At 39.5% G+C, this 20606-nt stretch overlaps 1 protein-coding gene across 1 annotated transcript in view; it reads right to left on the bottom strand.

The window, feature by feature from the left end:
* The window catches only part of CEP85L (centrosomal protein 85 like), a 93765-nt gene that overhangs the window by 54323 nt on the left and 18836 nt on the right, over nucleotides 1-20606 (bottom strand). The gene's annotated exons all lie outside the window — the stretch shown is intronic.

The following is a 20606-nucleotide window of genomic DNA, read 5'->3' as shown; positions in this document are numbered from 1 at the left end:
TGCTGTGGGTTTATTTCTGTTATTTTCCTTCCCTTTAAAAAAAAAAAAAAAACAACCAACCTTTTCAATTATTAAACTTTGTATCAACCCATGATTTTTCTCACTTTTACACTTCCAGTTCTCTCCCCCAACCCACTGTGAGTATGGGCAAAGGAGGAGTGAGTGAGTAACTGCTTGGTGCTCAGCAGCTAGCTGGGGCCAAACCATGACATTTCCCAAGGTGACTTGCTAGAAAACCAAGATTCCTTAAAATTGCACATTCCATTTAAGCTTTGTGTTATTTACAGACCCAAACACAATACAGCACACAAACTGCATGCAGTATAGTTTATGAAATCTATCCCAAGCTAAAATATCAAGAACAGAGAAATCAGTGAGGTGATATTCAGAAGGGTTTGGAAGAGGAAAGATGAGAGAGGTAAAGGAGAGATTACTGGAGACTAGCTGAGAGCTCTCACATGCTGAACAACATGTGCTTAGCATCAGAGGCTGTGCACAACTAGAAATAAACATCTAATCCTCTCATGAGAGGATCAGCTCCCATCACGTCACATGGCTGCACCATAGCAAGCTCATACTGCTTCTCAGGTTTACAACAGATAGAATGAAACTGTTCTAATTAAAACATTCTTTTGGTCCTTTTTGCCAACATCAATGTAGATACACTCATTATTTCTCTCACCCTCACCTGGAAAGAACTTGTTTTTATTTCTTAGCCAATATGAGAGTTCATAATGGAACAATTAAAAAGCAAAAAAAAAAAAATTACTCTAGAAGCACAACTGGCATATCCCATTTGAAGGCCACACTAAGGTAATGTGATATGGTGAAAGCCAGAACACATCAATTTGGCACACTTTCAAAGGATGTATTTGACTCAGTGTGCCATGCCACAGAGAGGAAAAAAGATCTTTCAACAGTGCAACAACTTTTGAAAACGGCAGCGCTCATTTTTCTGTGGATCCCAATAAAGATATCCTTACTTCCAACTTGAATACTCCTCCCTATTTTGGGCCAGACTGCCTCACTCCTTGCACTTGTAGCCCTGCTCTGCAGAAGAAATGAAGGTACTCAGTCATCACTGGATGAAGACATCAAAGCAGTGACAAGAAGGTCCAAGAGGTATATGACATGATGGAGCTGGAGTCTCAAACACAAGATGAAAAACTCAAGGTTAGAGCCCAGCTTTCTAGGAGCAGGCAGCAGAAGAGCAGGGAGAGATTCCTGCTCTCCTCCTACTCTCCTAGGGAGAGTATAGAACGAACACACAGCTGAAAGGAAAAGTACCTCTTCTTGTACAGGTACTTCTTAGCAAGAGGCTGCTGCCTTTCTAACAGTCAAGCTGAATCTGACACAGCACAAAGTCAGGCCTGTGAAGGAAGTAGCCAAAGGCTTTTACATTGAAACAAAGTAAGAATATGTTAGGATTCAAAAAAAAAAAAAAACCTGACTGTGGGGACCTACATTCTAGGCTATGCAAATTTCTGTGAGCAGAAATGTCCTGGCTGCAAGAGAAAGATAAGAGAAGAAATGCTGTGTGCACGTGGCTGTAAAAGTTAAATACAGCTCCATACCAGAAGAATTTGTAGTATTTAATAGATCATTTTCAATCTGACATACTGACTTCATGTCACCTACACATGGTCTTCAAATTAAAATGAAAAACAGTAAGTACATGATCTCCTCCATCTGTTTTTATGAGAACACGGAGTTATTTGTGTGGTAGGTTTCCATTTTTTCTTGTTCTGCTCTAAATTTAAGCCATGAGTTAGATTTAAACTTTTCCTCACTTGCTTTTGTAAACTCTTGGAGCAGATTTAAACTTGGAATGCCATTTATATCCACCTACAGCTGATGGATGTCTCTGATAATTTGTTTCAAAGTGAAACACAGCAATTTTGGCTTCAAGTTGTCCTAATTAATCTTCCCATTAGCGCTCACTGAAACATAAGAGAAAATTCACACTTCCTCTTGGAGCATATTGCTTCAGTCTGTCCTGACTGCAGGCTCAGCTGGAAAGACAGCCAGCCTATATTCTGAAAGATTTCCTCACAAGACAAAAAAGGCAAGAAATTCAGAAATTTCAATGAAAATAGGAAAGAATCCAGAAAACACCATCAAACTTAAAAGATATTACTTCTGTAGTCACAGGAATAAGCTCCATCTGGCCAAATCCTGCCAAAGATTATTTTATCCAAACAGCAGATTTTGCCCTTCCTTACAGTCAGGGATAAGCAAAAGCCTAGTTCAGAATTAAAAGTGCTCTCTTCTCAGCATTACTCAGTTTTCACTTCTTTGAGCCAGCATTTATTTGAAGATTACAAACACCCTTAATCATGCCTTTTGTGTCTCCAGAGTCTTTTAATGCTTAAGACTGCTCTTGTTAATGAAAATTTAAAGAGATAGGAGAAAACAGGAAAAAAAATAAAGAAGATAGCCAGTTGCTGCTGGTTTGCCTTTGAACAGTGTCAAATTATATGTCAACTTTTGCTTTTCAATTATCCTAATGAACTCTTTTTGGGGTCCCACCACAAAGCAACCTAGAGTACTTCTCTAATAGGCATGGCATTCTAATACCTGATCCAATATCAGTTAATCCCCAGAAATAAGAGAACTAAAAAACACGCTGCAAGATTTCTACTGCATGGTAGCAGCAGATGGAATAAAAAGCGCAGAACATTTGAAATGGCTTTCCTACTAAGTTGTGTTACTCTTCTGAACTCTTTCATCACCACATGTCTGGCACAGAAAATGACGTAACAGAATCAATTCTGGTCTTAATAAAAATCTAATCACAGGGAGAACACAGCAGATGCCTTCTGAAGAAGAAACAAAAAACCTCTCCGATATAAAATTAATGAATGCTGCCTCCTCATTTACATTTTCCTGTGCTAGGTCGTAACTAGAAGAAAACCTCTGAGGTCATTCCTCAGGCCAGGTACACAAACACCATCATTCAGCTATTTAAAACCCATATCTGTTGCCCACCAGTCAGTCATGGCACACAAATGAGAAGGCTCACTGAAACCCTGAAAAACCTCTTCAGCTGCACAATGAAACTAGCACTGTAAGAACCTCCACCTACAAGATATGCTTCTATGTGTGACAATTTCTCCACTGCTCCCAAGAAGGTATCACCAAACAACAGCAGAGCAATCAGCTAATGCAGTTGCCCAATACTAATCAAAACCAAAATGCAGAAGATGTGTATGTTTATGGGATGCAGGTGTATCTAGTGGCACTGAAAAAGGAGAACCTTCCTTTGAAATCTGATATTTTATCCAGGGCATAATTAGAAAGCCCTGACCATGAAGAAAAACACCAGTACTAAAAACTGCTGACCTTCTCTTCCTGCCCTCCCCTTCCACCCCTCCAGCATACTGACATAAATCTAGGAAAATAAATAAAATTATTCTTAATAACCAAGCAGGAGATAAACAATGGAAGTCAAGCCTCTATTATACAAATTGAAGGTCTTGAATCAGGCTGCAGTTTAGTGTACAGAAAGTTCTTACAGTCATCATAGGATGTTGGTTCTTCTGAATGCTCTGAAATGTCTCTAACACTTCACTGCACAGACCCCAGCAACAAGCCACAAGTAATTTTAGCATCCAACATACAATTTACTGAAGGCGACCATGAGTCTTAGCTCTAGCACATGGCTGCCTCCCAGAAATCTTCTCCCAAACAGCTGCTTTCAACAACGGAAGTGTCAAACTCTCCAGGGAATTGGACATGGGATGATGTGCCATGACAGCAGTATTTATGCTACCTGTGTTTCCCCTTTCCTACCTACTTACAAATTGGACTACCCTTAATGCAGCATAGATAATCAGATGAGCCAACTGACATTTATCAAATGGACAGGCAGAAGGCCAGCCCTAGCAAAAAGGCCCTGAATAAACAGACTTATTAACCTCTGGAAGCAAAAGCATGCCTTATCAGGGTAGGGTAGCAGCCACAGGAAGTTGATTGGTTTGTTTTGGTTGGGGTTTTGTTTGCTTGTTTGAATTCTGTAACTGTCTATAAACCTTCAACGTTATTTTTACAAGCCCTGTTCTTATTACTTTTAGTATGTCAAAAGATGAGGTGAATGAATGGAGGCAATCTCTGCAAATAAACAAACTCAAGCACACATCCTATAAAGCTGTGCCAGAAAATGCTGCAGACCGTTCTTGTTTAATGAGGTCTGTATGAGAAAGTGGGTCCAAAATCCTCATACAGTTCCAAATATTATTGGCTTATGAAGTGCTGTGTTTGAACAGCAAGGAAATAAACCAAAAGAATCACTAACAACAACAACAAAAAAATCTTACTTAATATTAACTAATCAATAGTGATTTAAAACAAGACTGTATTAAGCACTAGAATACTTACTGCCAGTAAAGTTTCCTGTCCTGCATCTATGCCTTCAAAGCAAAACCAGTCATGTGGTGTTCAGAAGCAAGTTGAATTAATGGTATTTGGAAAAAAAGAAACAAATTCACTGGCTCCCATCATCACCAGTTACAGTACTGACAGTGTTGGTCAGAACTACTTTACATAGTAAGTGGATAACAAACTCCAAGTCAGTTCTACTTTACTTCAAACTAATTCCTGTAGAATTTTCTGTAATCTGCATTGCATACTGAATGAACACAAGTTGTACCTAAAACTTGCTAGTTTAAAAAGTCAAAGTAATTTAAAATCTCCAGAATTCACTAGGGATATAAGCAGTACAAATCTGAATGATACAAATGCACACTTAGGAGGTTCTAACTGAAACAACTTTCAAAAATGGAAGCAGTTTTGTTGGTTTTATTGCTTCCTCCCAAACATTATCATCACAGAGTAAGGATTTGTGATGAAATACTGGGAAAGTTACTGCTACTCCCAGGCAATTTCTTTTCAGAGAGATGGAAGAAGGAATAAATGGTCTTCTACAACCTACACAAATAGTACAAGAGGAGTTTGAAGGACTTTTAGTAATCAGAGCAGAAAGCAGTGGTGGGAAGAGTGAAAGCTGTGTAGTACCTGGGTAGCACACACACTTATCCAAAGAAAGAAATGCAGAGATAACAGTGAATTCCAGCAAATGATAAACAGCTTTTGGTCATCCTTATGGACAAAGGAATATTACATATATATGAAAAAACAAAAACAGAAATTTGCCTAACATGTCCCATTGGGCTCACTAGGAACTGGCCATTTGGTATCATCTTCATTATCCTTCTCCTTCCTCTACAGTTAATGCCTTTCCTTATTTTTTTATTTTTTTTTTAATTTGCAGCATTCCACCCATTTCCACAACCCAAAAGAGAAACATCTTCATAGAAATTTAATACCTTCCTACTACTGAGCCAAATTTGGGTCAAATTAGCTTGCTATCATGAAGCCCATATTCAGAAGACGATTTAACAGGGCTTTAAGGAAGAGCAGTGCTGCATAAAGGTAGGACACTGCCACTCCAAAATGAAGTCAGGTATCAGTCTTTAACGAAGTAGTGCACAGTTCAAAAAGCAGCAGGTGAAATGTTTTATAGGAAAAAACAATTCAGCTGAGAAAAATTACAGCAGAGTCAACTCCTGCAAGATTCTGTTTTTCTTATTGTACTCAATTATTCCAATGTTCAACAAATGTGAAAGCAGAGATTCATTGAAAGCATATGAGGCTAACAGAATACTATGGGGTAGTGAACCGCAGCAGGAAAGATTTCACAGGCTCTACCTGATCAAAGAGTTTAAAGTAAACAGCGGGTAAGCATAAGAGCAAATTTTTACTGTGTATCAGTCACTGGAAACCAGTTATTTATAACTGCTATCGTTCCAAGCTTGCAATGGCCATCTGCTAAATTAATCTGCAAAGACAAAGGCTAACCTAACACATGAAATCTCTTTAGATGAGAAAGCTGAGCATGTTAAGATAGAAGCATATCTTGAAAGACTGAATTCGTTTTACCAGAATACAATAAACCTTTTGATTTCTGCACTGTCTCCTTATCCCAAGGACGTAACACTCCCACAGTGAAAGAGAATTGTGATTTCCAGAAACACAACACAACAAGGGGTGCTCTGAACAAGCATTTTCAAAGCTAAACTTTCACAGCAATAACTGCCACACACACAAAGAGATAGCCCAGTCCTCAAGGCTTTCTCTTTCTGTACCTCTCTGCCTACCAGCTCTTCAGCATTCAGTTTTGCTGCTATTATTGCTATCAGATACTGTGTGTGTATGGCAAACTGTGCTGCAAGGCGTTCATAAGCTGCTGCACGATACGTGTGGGTAACATGCAACTGGGCACCACAGAGAGAAAAGAAATGTTATGTATAAGAAGTGGATGCTCTGTGTATGAGAACAGAAACTGAACAGCAGCCTGCAGCTATTTTTAAGAAATAGTTACATAACTAAGTAGAATGATTTTTAGATTAACAGGTTCTATTTCCCCCCCCCCAGATAAGAGGATAAAGCAGTATTCCAGGACAGCAGTCACGTAATCAGGCAACTTCATTTTGCTGAAATACAAGTAGGAGTGAAAACTTGTATCACCACAGGGGTGGTCTTTTTCCTTTGTGGTTGGTTGGTTCTTTTTCTTTTTTTTTTTTTTTCTTTTAAAGTCTACACCTAAATGAGCATTTGCCTTTTTATGAAAGCCATCCACAACTTCCAGTTCCATTTTCCAACAATAAGCACTTAACGGTGAAGACATGCAGAAATCAAATATCCCCCTAGGACCTTCATTAAAAGCAATGGCTAAAGGGGAAAAAAAACCCCAAGCTCAACTGCTACAGATGTCACACTGTCTCAATATCTCTCTGCCCTCCTTCCTTCCTGAATCTACAAGATACCCATGTCACAAATACCATCTCATTTAGCAGCTAGGGATTATTTTAAAAAATAGAGTAACGTGGACCACTACAACAGAAATCCATCAGAAATGCTTTCCAGAGTGGGAAAATCCTAGGTGTTTTTGTTCTCTGTAAAGAGAACACAGAATGGTAGGTGTTGGAAGGGACCTCTTGGAGATGATCTATTCCAACTCCTCTGATAAAGTAAGTTTGTGACAGGATTGCATCCAGGTGGGTTTTGGAAGTCTCCACAGAAGGAGACTTGACAGGTTCTCTGGGCAGCCTGCTCTAGTGCTCCAGCACCCTCAAAGTACAGAAGCTTTTCCTCATGTTCAGATGGAACTTCCTGGATTCCAGTTTGTGTCCATTTCCCTTTGTCCTGTCACTGAGCACCACTGAAATGAGTCTGGCCCCATTCTCTTGCCCCCCACCCTCTAGATATTTGTAAGCATTGATAAAATTAATAATAACTATCCATTTTTATCAACTGATAAGAATAGCCAGTAGCAGAAACATCCCTACCCCTCCACTTTCCTACACCAAGACACACAGAAGTTGTACTTTCTCAGGCTCCAAAGGATACTTCTTTGTATTATCTCATCTCCAAAACCAGCATTCCCAGATTAGGTAGGCTGGTATCTTTCAGCAGTGAAACCACCTCATCTAAAACACGAAGGAAAACAGAGATACTTGTGAGGACAGACTCCTACAAGGAGAGTTAAGAGGAGAGACTTCCTCTAACTTAAAGGGCCAGAGCAAAAATCTGAGGTTTCCCAGAGAGCACTCTAATTCCATGCAGCTAAAACTTTGTTGCTGAGCAAGGTATGTATCAATTCCTTACATTTTATTCCTGAATACAGGCAGAAACTGAGCCTACAATTTAATGTCAAGTAAGTTTACAAGGTTAAATCCCACTTTCAGCTTCTAAGAGTTTCTGGCTACACCTCTGAGATTATCTATATTGAAAGTTTAATCCCTGCTCCTGATAAGGGATTTTAAGACACTTCCAGTTTAGAAGTATCTTACTGAGATGCATCTGGTACCTGCTCCAATCTCCACTAAGCAGCGGACCTCTTATTTTGGTTCATGAGCCAAGAAAAGTTCTAAAAGGAGCAGCAGTTTTCAGCTTTATTCCAGGTTATGCGAGCATGCAAGAAGAGACACACCTTCATGTTCCCTTCCAACCTTATTTCCTCTAATGAACTCCCCCAGTAGTCATCCTCCTGCTTTACCTCTACATTCTCATTTTGGGAGCCCTAGCTCAAATTTTAAAATCACAGACTAAAATCACTTGGGTAGGAAAAGACCCTTAAATCCAACAGTTAATCCAGCACTGTCAGATCCACCACTAAGCCATGTTCCTCAGCACCACAGCTAATATGTCTTTTAAATACCTCCAGGGATGGTGACTCCACCATGAGCCCAAGCAGCCTGTTCTGGTGTCTGATAACCCTTTAACGAGTAACCCTCCTAAGTATCACACAGGCTTCTGTACTACTGCTAACAGAGCATGTGTGTGATCTGCTACCCAAGGAGAAGAAATCCTTTCACAGGCAGCAGCAGGTGCTGTGAGCAGCCCCAGCAGTGAGGCTGCCATGGGTCCAGTGAGGCAGGAGGATACTACTTGACAGCTTTCACACTGCTTCATAGCAAGACAAAGGTCAGGCAAGGTCTCCAAACTGAGCCAGCTTGCCACAGCACTGCCACTGCTATGAACCACTCAGAGTGGTTAATGCGCCACAAGCAATTTGCTTCCTGCATTTTGGCAACGCCTGCACCAGTGGCAATCCCTTCCAAGGGCCAGGAATCAGCCCCAGGAATCCTAAAACTTCAAGTGCTGCCTCAGGAATAATTTAGCTCACTGGGGAAGTCTCTGCCCTTCAGATATTGATCCCCAAACTGCTGAAGTACATTAACAGTAGCTTATATTCAACTTGAATACGTCTGCTGAAGACGTAGCAGGTCTGTGCTATTACTTACAAGTAGGGAAAAAAAAAAAAAAAGGTATTTTAATAAGACCAAAACCATACTGTTAAAAAACCACCATAAACAAACACACAAAAGAGCAAAATGCAGTACTGCAGAAGAAAAATGAACTATTTCCTAACTTTTGAATTCTTAGCTCTTTTAAGAAGCTGCCCTTCATTTAATATACAGGACTCTAAGTTTCCTGGGCAGCCTGCTCCACATGTAGGTCACCATCTGGAACTCAGCTCAGAGGATTAACCTTGAATTTGATCTGAGCCTAGCTCTGTATCCTACAGAAGTCATCACTTTTTATACTTAAAAAAAAAAAAAAAAAAAAAAGCATCATTATCCTTATTTCCTGAATGAAGAACAGTGGGCCAGTGGGCCAAGTCTTACCTACAACTAGCCTGATGCTCCTTTGGTTGTTTACCTGCTTCCTCCCACTGCTCTCTACACTGAGCAATATATGGAATGTATAACATATATATTTTAAACATCACAAATTCAAGCACAACAACAAAAAGGACTAAACTGTGAGGAGAGGAGGCTAAGAACCACCTGGAACTCTCAGCATCGTGCTGTAGCAACAAAAAGCTTGATACTTGCCAAAGGCATTTGATACTCCTAGAACTGACAGAGACCTTTCTGAAAGCAAGGGATGGAAAAGTTACTGAATTCTATCCAATCACTGATTAGAAAATAGTATACAGATATGGAAACCCCTCTCTTTTCCTGCACCATCTAACTTTCAACCTTTTGACTCTAGCTTCTAATATTTTCTTTTTTTTTCAGACACACTTGTGAAGCCGTGATAGTAAACTGGTAACTGATGGTGTTCCATTTCTAGCACAATTTCTCTACAGCATCAAAGGAGAGGGATTCACATTCCTGTAATGCTCAGAAACAAGCCTCCTTCGAAGACTTCCACTTCCCTCACACACATCCTCAGGACAGGGAGGTTGGACTAAAGGATCTCTAAGGTCCCTTCCAATCTAAGCCATTCTGTGACTTAATTTTGCCTTTATGTTGGTGGACAGTTGATTGATTGAGCAAATGTGAGTAATACTCAGGTAAAATTAGCAATGCTAATTCAGAAGCAATATTTAGAACTAAATCTCACACACTTAGAAGGATTTCTGTATTGTAAAAAAGCACGTCCACCATCAAAGAAGCCACAAAGAATAACTTTAAAGGATAGATGAAAAAAAAAAGAAACAAAACTCATGCATGTTACCATCTGAATAGTATTACCCTGAAGTTTTCCTGGAGTGCATATGCAGATCTTAATGCTTACCATATTTCACCTGCTAGTAGTCTGTCTGTAATGGCAGTTATATACAGGTTTCCTGAATTGTAAGTCAATTTTCTTTAGAAATATTTGGCAAATAGGTGGCCATTTGTGCTCTTTGAAAAGGCTACCCTGAAAGAGTTACTTTTAGCTATAACCCATATTTAAACGGATTCCAAATTAGGAGAGAAATGCATAACACCCAGTATCCAAGCTTATCCTAATGAAAATATTTAGCTTTGCAAATCATTTCTGACATAAAAAAACCACATTAACTACAGTTTATTACCTCTCCATTCTTTCACTGGCAACTCATTCCTAAAAAAAAGTTATTGTTCCTCCCCCCACTGCCTATGCCAGAGAAAAGATAAGACTTTGCTGCCTTGACATCACCGTGATTTGGAAAAATATTAAGAATTAGCACTAAGTAACAAATCCAGCTAAGCTGTAAGAGCAAGAAAATGTTAAGTCAGTAATCATGAGAAATGATTCAAAACAATGTTTCTCAGCCTGAAAAGCCAAAACAGGTTGCCCAGGGAGGCTGTGGATCCTCCCTCCCTGGAGATGTTCAAGAGCAGGTTGGATGAAGCCTTGAGCAAGGTCGTCTAGTGGGAGGTGTCCCTTCCCAGGGCAGTGGGGTTGGAACTAGATGATCTTTAAAGTCCCTTCCAACCCAAACCATTCTATGAATCTATGAAGAAGTTCCTTTGCCAACTTGTAAACATGTCAGCCATCATTTGGTTACCAAATCCATCCTCCCTGGTACAAATGGCGGAGTCTCAGATTAAAAGATATGATCCACTGCAGGGAACAGAACTGTAACCAAACTCCAACTTCCATATTTGAGATAATTTCTGTAGTCATTTGAGATAAAACATGATAAAGCGTTCAAAAGACAAAGAGAGCAGCACACAAACATACACAAAATCCCTTCTTGGTAAAGTTTAGCGGTTTGATGACCGCAGCTCTAAAAATCATTTTGGCTTCTCAACTGCCAAGTAGTACCACCTAGCACCTAAATGGTATGATGGCACAATGCCAATGCACCTGGTACCTGCTGTATCTCCAGCAGAACTGGAGCCAGAACAGCCTTCATGTTTAAACAAAGTGTATCACAGGACATAAGAACTGCAAAGTTATTTTACATGCTGCTACCCAAGCAGTGCCTCCTAGACAGTGCTAAAACAGTGGAAGGGTTCACTGTTTACAAACAGCTAACAAGCTCAACCATGAACAATCAGAACAACACTTTTCTTCAAAGAGTTTGGTTATCACTTCTCCTGGCATCCCATGAAAATTTGAAGACAGAAGGTTTGTATTTCCACTTTGTTTTCTGATCTGCACAGTTGTGAGTACAGAGGTGGCGGAGCAGAGAATGTTTCAATTGCTGCCTTTGATAACAGAAAGAATTCAGTGTTTATAAATTTATATCCAGTTGTTGGCTCGTATTTGGATATTTATAGAACTCATCACTATGGTATCCAAGCCCATTAGCAGTGCTTTGACCCACGCAGAACAATATAAAATTGTTTCTTCTCTGCCCCTCTGACCTAACACCTCAGTTGTGGCATTACTAGCACAAAGTGTTCCAGAAATTAAAAATAGAACTCTTAAAAAGCTGAACTCAACTTCAGATAGTATTTTTTGACCAAAACAAGCAGGAAACAAAGTACATCATAAAAGGTCACACGGGAGAAAACAGCTTACCAGAACCTGCTCTCTGGCTCTGAAATAAAGCCAGCTCCATAGCCACTAGCTCAGAGAGCCTGAATTGTCTACTTACAACAAGCATTCTTTAAAAATACATTTAAATGTCTAATGATGTTAATAACTGAAGTCCTCTTTCACCCCCAGAGAAACCAGAGAGTGCTTTTGCGCAATGCAGTACCTAATGTGTTCTCCAGAGTTACCTAATAGTGCCAGTAAATCCCTAACATAGCAAACTGTAATGGCATTCAGCCCACAGCCCAGCTACCAGGATGAAATCTGAGACTCTGCAAAGGGTAGCGATTTTAGAAGCCACACAGAGATCTTCACATCATCACTCAAGTGGGAGAAGGCCATTAGTGCACTTCAGCTTTAGAAGGGAGGTTGACATAAATGATTTTTGATATATCAAAACTATCATGCTTCATAGTCTATACGCTTTTTTTTTCTATAATCAAGCACTGCTGAATTCTCTTGTGCCTCTTGGACTAGCATCTGTAGGCAGATGAGGCACTATGATGAGGCAGTATGATGAAGCAGTGGAAACAGAACTGTATCAGTAAACACTGAATGCCAAACCAGCTACTTAACAGAAATCCCAAATATTTTTCATCTTGTCTTTCTGTGCTGCACTTTATTTTTAGAATTTAGTTGGTATTCTCACTTATTACAGGCCTAAAAGATTAATGATGTTAGAATAAACGAGCTATGTTGTACATATATTCTCATGTACAAATTCTTATAGAATTCATATTCATTAAACTACCTATACATGCACATATAAAAGATAAATTAAGTGATTTAACCAGCCTCACAAATCAGTAAGTTTCAGAGAAAAAAAAAAAAATCTCCAAGCTTCTCTGATAAATGACTTCATAGAATGGCTTAGGTTGGAAGGCACCTCAGAGATCATCTACTCAAACCTGCCTTGCCATGAGCAGCAACACCTACCAACTAGACTTGGCTTCTCAAAGCCTCATCCAACCTGGCCTTGAGCACCTCCAGGGAGAAGGCATCCACAACCCAATCCACAATTCTCTTTACCATGCCATCTATTAAAATACCATCTCTATGACAAACATCACTCTGATCATTCTTAATAAAAGTAGAAAAAGATGCAGAGGAAAAAAAGTTTCTGCATCAGAGAAATAAAACATTTTTTTTTTTTTTTACAATTATCTTTGTCTAAGAACTTACTTAATTTTATTCTTATACATATAAATTGCTTGATTATCTTTTTCTCTGATCTTGAGAGTATAGAGATATTTTAAAACATTACACACACATACACTGAAGATACTGAAGATACTCTTTAGGTCGATGCAGCTAATGTTTCTGACCAGGGGTGCCTCAAAGATTTTTCTCCTGCAGAAGCAGCTTGAATATTTGTCAACAAGTGATTCATTACATAAGTTGCATTTCTTTTCATAAGCAGAATGAGACGCAAACTTTTCAGGATAACTACAATGCAAGAACATAAAACTGCATTGGAAAAACCATCTTTAATGGAAGCTTTTTCCCCTCCAACAATTTCAAAGTAGTTAAGAGGCAAGAACACACTTTAAAAGGTTTATTATCAATAGAGAGTACTAAAATAAACCAGTGAACCTTCACAAAGCATCTGTGTGGTCACTTCATGAGAGGATCTGCTAACACCGTGGGGGTGGGGAACGTTAGAGGATTTCACAGTAAAGAAAAGAGCTGTGGGGTTTGCTTGAAGGTTGTATTAAAAAGAAAAGACAAGACAGAACAACAATAACAAAAAACCTAAACCAACCAAATAACAAATCAACCCCCCCGAAAAAAAACAAAACAAAACAAAAAAAAAAACACACCCAAAAAAAACCCCTAAAGCAACAGCACATCACTAACAACAGAAAGTAAAAAAAGAAAGGAAAAAAAAAAAAGGCACCCCAAAACCCCCAACCTAACAAACAAAAAAAACCCTCCACACCAAATCAAGACACAAGTTTCCTTTCACAGGGGCCAATATTCTGCCATTCACAGGATGAAGCTGAACTTCAGCCATTTAACTAAATGTCATTCTGGACAAAAGCAAGTCCAGGAGCTATATCCAACCAAATCAGACCTATCGTTAAGCCAAATTTTAAGTGAAATGAAGAGAGCATCACAGGCAATTTGAAGAGCAGTAGGCAGGACTTATTATACAAATAAAAATATATTTAAAACCCCCAATTTAAAACCCACTCTTCAAAAACTTAGACATTCTTTTTTCAGCATCACTGTAAAGTCATCATGAAACAAAGCACAGAAAAAAACACCAAACAACAACAACAAAAACCCCAGAACTTTTTGAATTGAGATATATCCTAAGGTTTTCTTAGCAACTGGCTTCAAACTGCAACATCTTCAGATGTCCTATTTGTAGCATGATACTTTTGCCCTTTTATTAAGTTACAGAGCTGAAAAGAGTTTCTCTCAAATGAAACAGAAAAGGACAAGGGTCCAAACTCACTCTGCAATCACAAGGCTCTTTACTATTCTATTTCAATGACCATCCCACAGCCAGAAGGGAACACAGGGCCTCCAGTTTCTGGCTTTTATTTTTTCCCCTGGCAGTACCAACACTACTTATACTGTCTAGATCTTAACAGAGACACAAGAAAGCAAATCTTAAGCAACAAGTTCATTTCAGCCCTGTTCTGAATTCAGTGCAGTGCAGCTTTCAACTCAAGTTATTAACTGCACAGATCACCTGGTGCTACCTGGCACATCCAAATGAATGCAGTAAATATTTCCTATGGTGTTGGCAAAAAAAATGGACAAGAAAGCTTTATCTCTGTGCTTTGGATAACCTAGACTCCTCAGAACATGTACAGACTTCTTTCAGGTTATTTCAAATTAGCATCTACAATATTATCTTTTGCACACAGCTATAAAGCTAAATTTCAAAAGGAGAAACATCTCACCTCCATTCTCCTGATACATTTCAGACCAATTCCTCTTAAGCGGATTTTGAATTAAGAATCATCTTTCACAACATGCCTAAAACCTCACTCCTGGTAAGAGCAAAGAACAGTAAAACTATGAGCTATCAAAGAGAGATGACATTCCCTTATACTTCCCTTAGCTTTCTGCAGTGGAAAGCTAATTAATTTACTTGAGCAGTTTTCCTCCATCTCAAATACTTGTATTTACAATTCATTAATTATTTGCTACTTCTACATTTGTATTTTTTAGCTGAAAATACAAAGGAATTATACACCCAGGTAAACAAGCTACCACAGATAAGGAAGACTATCTAAAGTTAAGACAGAAATCTCCATGCCTCTAAGGTCAGTAAATGGCATTGTAGCACTCAGTAGGAGGCTGTGAAAAAGGGTCACAGATTCTAGGTACTGTGGAGGTAAGTAGCAGCCTTCACAAGCAACATGAGATTGCAAAGTGATCATGTGAGAACATGATCAGCATCTCCAGGAGCTTTAAAAAGTGTCCAAGGACAAAAAAAAAAAAAAAGGCAAATAAAGTACCTAATAGTACATAGTGACTCAGATTTCATCTGCAATTTCCTCTTCATCACAGCTAGATGAGATGGTTTAGAGCACACTTCATCTTATCTGTTAGCCCTTTAAAAAAAGGGAAGAGGAAAAAAAAAAAAAAAGCCCCAAGTTTTCTTTGATGCAACAGTAGCAAGGAAAAGTGCAAAATCCTCCAAGAAATCTCTCAGCAGAGAGGTATGATACTTGGCATGCCCAGGTCTCATCATACAATGATCTTGTCTATATTTAGGTTAGTATGATGCTCCTTGGTTTTCCCATCAGAATGTGAGAGGTCCACCAGGCTCAAAAAAATACAGATTACAGGACATATTAAAAACAATTCCCCAAGGCTTCACCTGAGCATGACACAAACAATATGGAATAAGGGGCAGAGATCATACTGGGTTTGGCTGGAACCCAGTTACATTTTCTTCATAGCAACCCCTATGGGGCTGTGTTTTACAGTTTTGGTAACACATCCATGTCTCAGCGACTGCTGAACAGCATGTTCACAGCATCAAAGGCTCTGCCACCCCACTGAGGGGGTGCAGAAGAGGTTGGGGAAGGACACAGCTGGGACAGCTGACCTGAAATACCAAAAGAAATTCCATGCTATATAAGTGTCCCACTCAGCAATAAAACTGTTGGAGTATTTTTTTCCAAAGTATTTGTTGCCCACAGACTAGCTGGGCATTGGTCTGCTGGTTGTGCTTTTGTAACACTTGATTATTGCTTGGTTGGGTTTTTTCTTTCCCTTAATAAAATATCTTAATCTCAAACCACAAGTTTGGAGCTTGTTTTTTTTTCCTTGCTTTTGCCCTTCTGATCCTCTCTTCCATCCCACTGGGGTAAAGCAAGTTCACAGGGCAGAACACTCACACTAGCTGGAGAAAAATCCTGCCACTATGTTTTGTTTTTTTTATGTGAGGCAAACTGAGCATGTGCACACTGCCTGCTTGTTTCTATGGAGAAAGGAACACAAAAGAAAGAAGGAACTTCAAGCAGCATCTACTTCTCTCTGCAGAATATTCACTTGTGGAACTACTGAGTGCCTTTAGCTTAGTTCAAGCCAACTCCAAGTTCAGAGTACACAGATTCACACAGGGAGTATGCTACTGTCATTTGAAGCAACTTCTCCATGTCTTATTTTAGTGGAAATTCATCAGCATCTTTTTTCCTATCCATTAAATCCCGGAAATAAATGACTAGACTCTGAAATAACTCTTGTTGAAGTTTTGTTCAAATCCATTAACATTTCGATTTTCCTCAGAAATAAGGACATTTAATTCTAGCAGGGGACGACAGTACCTCTTTGACAAGGAACAGAATCTAACACAAGCTTAAGTGAAGCACACATTTCTGATGTTAGGATAGATAGTATCCAAGTAACCCAGAAAGGCTGACTCACAGAGGGCAGGACACTGCTTCACGACATGAGATTTGGCAAGCAGGGAGGAAGGAAACCAAAGAGAAATGCCCCAAATGATTATTTTCTACCCTTGAGATAATTAAGCTACTTCACCAAATTTATGTCAGTACTTGCCAGAATCCAAAGCCATGGAGATTAACTTTAACCCAAATACGTTCAGGGACTTCCCTGAAAATCCATCATCTTCTAAAATGACAGAGCACAGCAAACAATCAGTATGAAGTACACTGCCAGCTCTCAAGACTTATGATCCTTGAGCTATTGCAGCATCCTGACATCAAAACTGACAGCACAAGTTAGTATTTGACCTGTGCACATTCTCAATCTCATTACCTTTAGCAGCATACTAAACAGATCACCACCCTCACAAGTCATAATTAGGTTTTGTCTCAAATTTCAGTTCTGCCTATCACTACATTCAATAGCTATATTGTTTTTTTTTTTCCTAAGGCAAAAAAAGTGTTAGAATACCATGCTCAGACCCTGCTGGAAAAAGAGTGCTGAAAATAGCAAAATCTCATACCTTTGAAGGTGGCTGTAGCATGTTCCCTGGTGTATCAAGAAACACTACAATTAAATTGAACTAATTAGATCTTTTTCGTCTTTAAAAAGGTAACATATTCAGTTCAAAATGAGAGACAGAGACTCCTCTGGGTCTCCAAACATTAAAAGAAGTTCCCATTCTATCAGTTAAGTGTTCCAGAGAAGTCTACACAAAATGCAGTGGCAATGTATGAGCACAGCACATCTAGTCCATAATACTCCCTGAACCTCCTCTTGTGAAACTCCTCTCCCAAAGACTACCTCTACATACCTCCACGGAACAACATTTTAACATGTAACAGACCACACTTGTTCAGATTCCTACATGAAGAGAGGAGAGACACAATGACTCCATCTGTACGCTGCCCTGGTGAGGCCACATCTGGAATACTGGGTCCAGTTCTGGGCCCTTCAGTTCAAGAAGGACCTCAAGGAACTGCTTGAAAGAGTCCAGCACAGAGCCACAAAGATGCTGAAGGGAGTGGAACATCTCCCTGCTGAGCAAAGGCTGAAGGAGTTAAGTTTCTCTAGCTTGGAGCAGAGGAGCCTGAGGAGTGCCCTCATTCATGCATATAAAGATGTGAAGGGTAAGTGTTGAGAGGATGGAGCCAGGCTTTGCTTAGTGATGCCCAATGATAGGACAAGGGGCAGTGGGTGCAAGCTGGAGCAGAGGATGTTCAACATGAACATAAGGGAAAACTTTTTCACTGTGAGGGTGACAAAACACTGGAGCAGGCTCCACCCAGAGAGGTTGTAGAGTCTCCTTCTCTGGAGGCATTCAAAACCTGCCTGAATACGTTTCTGTATGACCTGCCCTCAGCGATCCTGATCTGGCAGGGGGTCCACCCCTAATATTCGGAGACAGAGGAAAATATTTTGGCCTACGAAAGCCATGGGCCCTGTATCTTCTTGCATCAACATCTAGTTCTGATCCCTCCTGATCAAAAGGCAAAATTCAGAATGTGCACAAAGGAAAAGAGCTCTGCTGGGGTTTACAGCCCAATTTAATTTCTGATAAGATCCTAATTCTCTAATTAGGTAACCCAAATAAAAACAGTCCCAAAAAAGCTTAAAATATAGACTTCATGTTTCTGAAAAAAAAAATGGTTTTACAGAGACCAAAGGATGGCTGGTACAGGTGTCACAATGGTTATTAAAAACTGCAAATGCTATTATTGCTGATGGAAATCCCATGCTTCATCGGTGTGTTCCACATTTCCACACAGTATCCCACCCACATCCTCATAGGCATGGCAAATTGTAAAGCACTTTAATCCAAATAATGCATTTAAAGTAGACAATTAGAGAAATAACAGTTCAGAATGTTATCACAATCTGCTTCCATTTGAAAGGCTTCTGAGTTGCACAAAGATAAGACACAAGATCCTGTAACTGAAAGTTTTCAGAACCTCACGCCTGCACTTTTTCATTGCAAGAGAGGCTTTTCTCTGCCACCCACCCCCCTTAATCTTATTTCCTCTTTTAGCTTCACTGCTGAAATAATAACAATCTTTTGGCCAAAGTCTGAAGACCTACACCTAGCATAGCAATTACCTGTCTGCTGTTGGAAGCTCTTTTGCCCCTATAAGCATAAGCCACAAACGTTATGTCTGCCAATTTCAGAGTTGCCAGTGAGAAGGAAAAGATCAAGTTTGTTCAGGCAGTCTGACAGCTGATCAGCTGCTAGACATCAACTACAACCTTTTCTGTCATGAGTTATCCTGGACACAACCTCCTTACTCTACCAGAAACGCAACAACTTCAACAGTTTCATAGAACTCCACATCTCACTTGCATGGTGTTTTTTAACAGAGAATATCAGATATTTCTGAAGACTTCTCTGCAACCAAGAGTATACTGCAGTCAGACTTGGACAGGGTATAAGCTTAAAACAGTAATAACAGAGTTGACTTACAAATAGAGGTAAATTTAAAAAGAAGAGAATCTGGAAATGACCTTATCAAAATCTTTTCCCTGCTCCACATGGAATATAGTAATTGTTTTTCTCTCTCTCAAAAGCTGATCTAAATCCAGAACCACTGCTTGACAGGAAACAAACAAAAATCCCAACCACATGAACTGTAGCTTACACAAAGCTAAAATGCATTCTTACCCTAAATTTAAAGATAAAAAGTACATTCTGAATTAAAAGTTTTAGCTCTATTCTACCCAAACTAGCATCCCCATGTTTACAGGTTGTAAGTTTCTCTCCTCAGCTTCCTGACTGCACATCAGCATAGCTTAACTTCAACAATGAAACTCCACAAGTAATTTCAGTTCCTAATTTTCCTACCTTTGCACAACATAACAGAAAACCAGTTGAATACATTTTAACAGAAAAGATTTCTCTTCCTCTTGCCTTTGTCCCCTACAAAACAGAGGTTTTAAGCCAAACACAAGAGCTAGTGGACCCTATTCTTTAAAACCTGCACTTTAAGAATGTGTTCCCAAAATGCAGTAAGAGTAAGATGAATTTGAAGGGACATTTAAGATGCAATGAAAACAATTTTAAAAAGATTTTAAATGTATCTGAGCTCCATTCCCTGCACCAGTGTATTAACTAATAACTACACATCTATAGAAATTAATTCAGCTGCAACTTCCAGAATTAAAGCAGATATTAATGTTAGGTGTAATAGAAAGGAAATAGCAAGGCTGCATTTCATTCTCTGAGCTTTGTTTAAAATTGCAATGATCTGCTGACTTGTGAAAAAAATCCATCTCTGAAAAATCCCCAAGGGCTTCTTCCCAAGCACCACGTTGAGAGCAGATGGCCAGCATCAAGCCTGCTATTACCAATCTGGCCCAGCAGTCCCACAGATCACAATGATACTCTGTCCATGGATGTGGGGAGAGGCAGCTTGAGGTGCAGACAACTGAGGATCACAGGCAAAGGCACTTTCCACCAAAACTGTGCATACACACTCCATTTTCACACCTGGCATGTGCTCCTTCTATTAACTCTCATTTTACATTTCAGTTTTCCCTCCTTTTTTCTTTACCATTTTCTTTTCTGCTACTCAAAGTTTTTCAAATAAGGTGGCAGGAAATCGATTACATTAAGGGTACAGCAAAACTGACCACTGTCAGCTACTGCCAGAGGGATGAACTTCATGAACTGTCTATTGAGGCAACTTTTCCCCCCTTTGAGAAACCCTTAAAGCAGCTTGTAACGAGGATCTGTTAAATTCGGTATTAGTCAACTGGCAACAAACGCCTATTAAAGTTGTCATTCTGTCAATGTCCCATCCCCTCACCCCACCCCCAAGAACAGTTGTTCTAATCTCTTTAGCCAGGACGACATCTGATGAGGAGGTGCTGTTTCATTTCCTCTCCTTCCTCCCACC

The sequence above is a fragment of the Indicator indicator genome, chromosome 27 (assembly GCF_027791375.1).
Source record: "Indicator indicator isolate 239-I01 chromosome 27, UM_Iind_1.1, whole genome shotgun sequence".
NCBI lineage: Eukaryota > Metazoa > Chordata > Aves > Piciformes > Indicatoridae > Indicator > Indicator indicator.
Note: the sequence above shows the minus strand (reverse complement) of the source record. Positions and strands in the feature narration are given on the sequence as shown.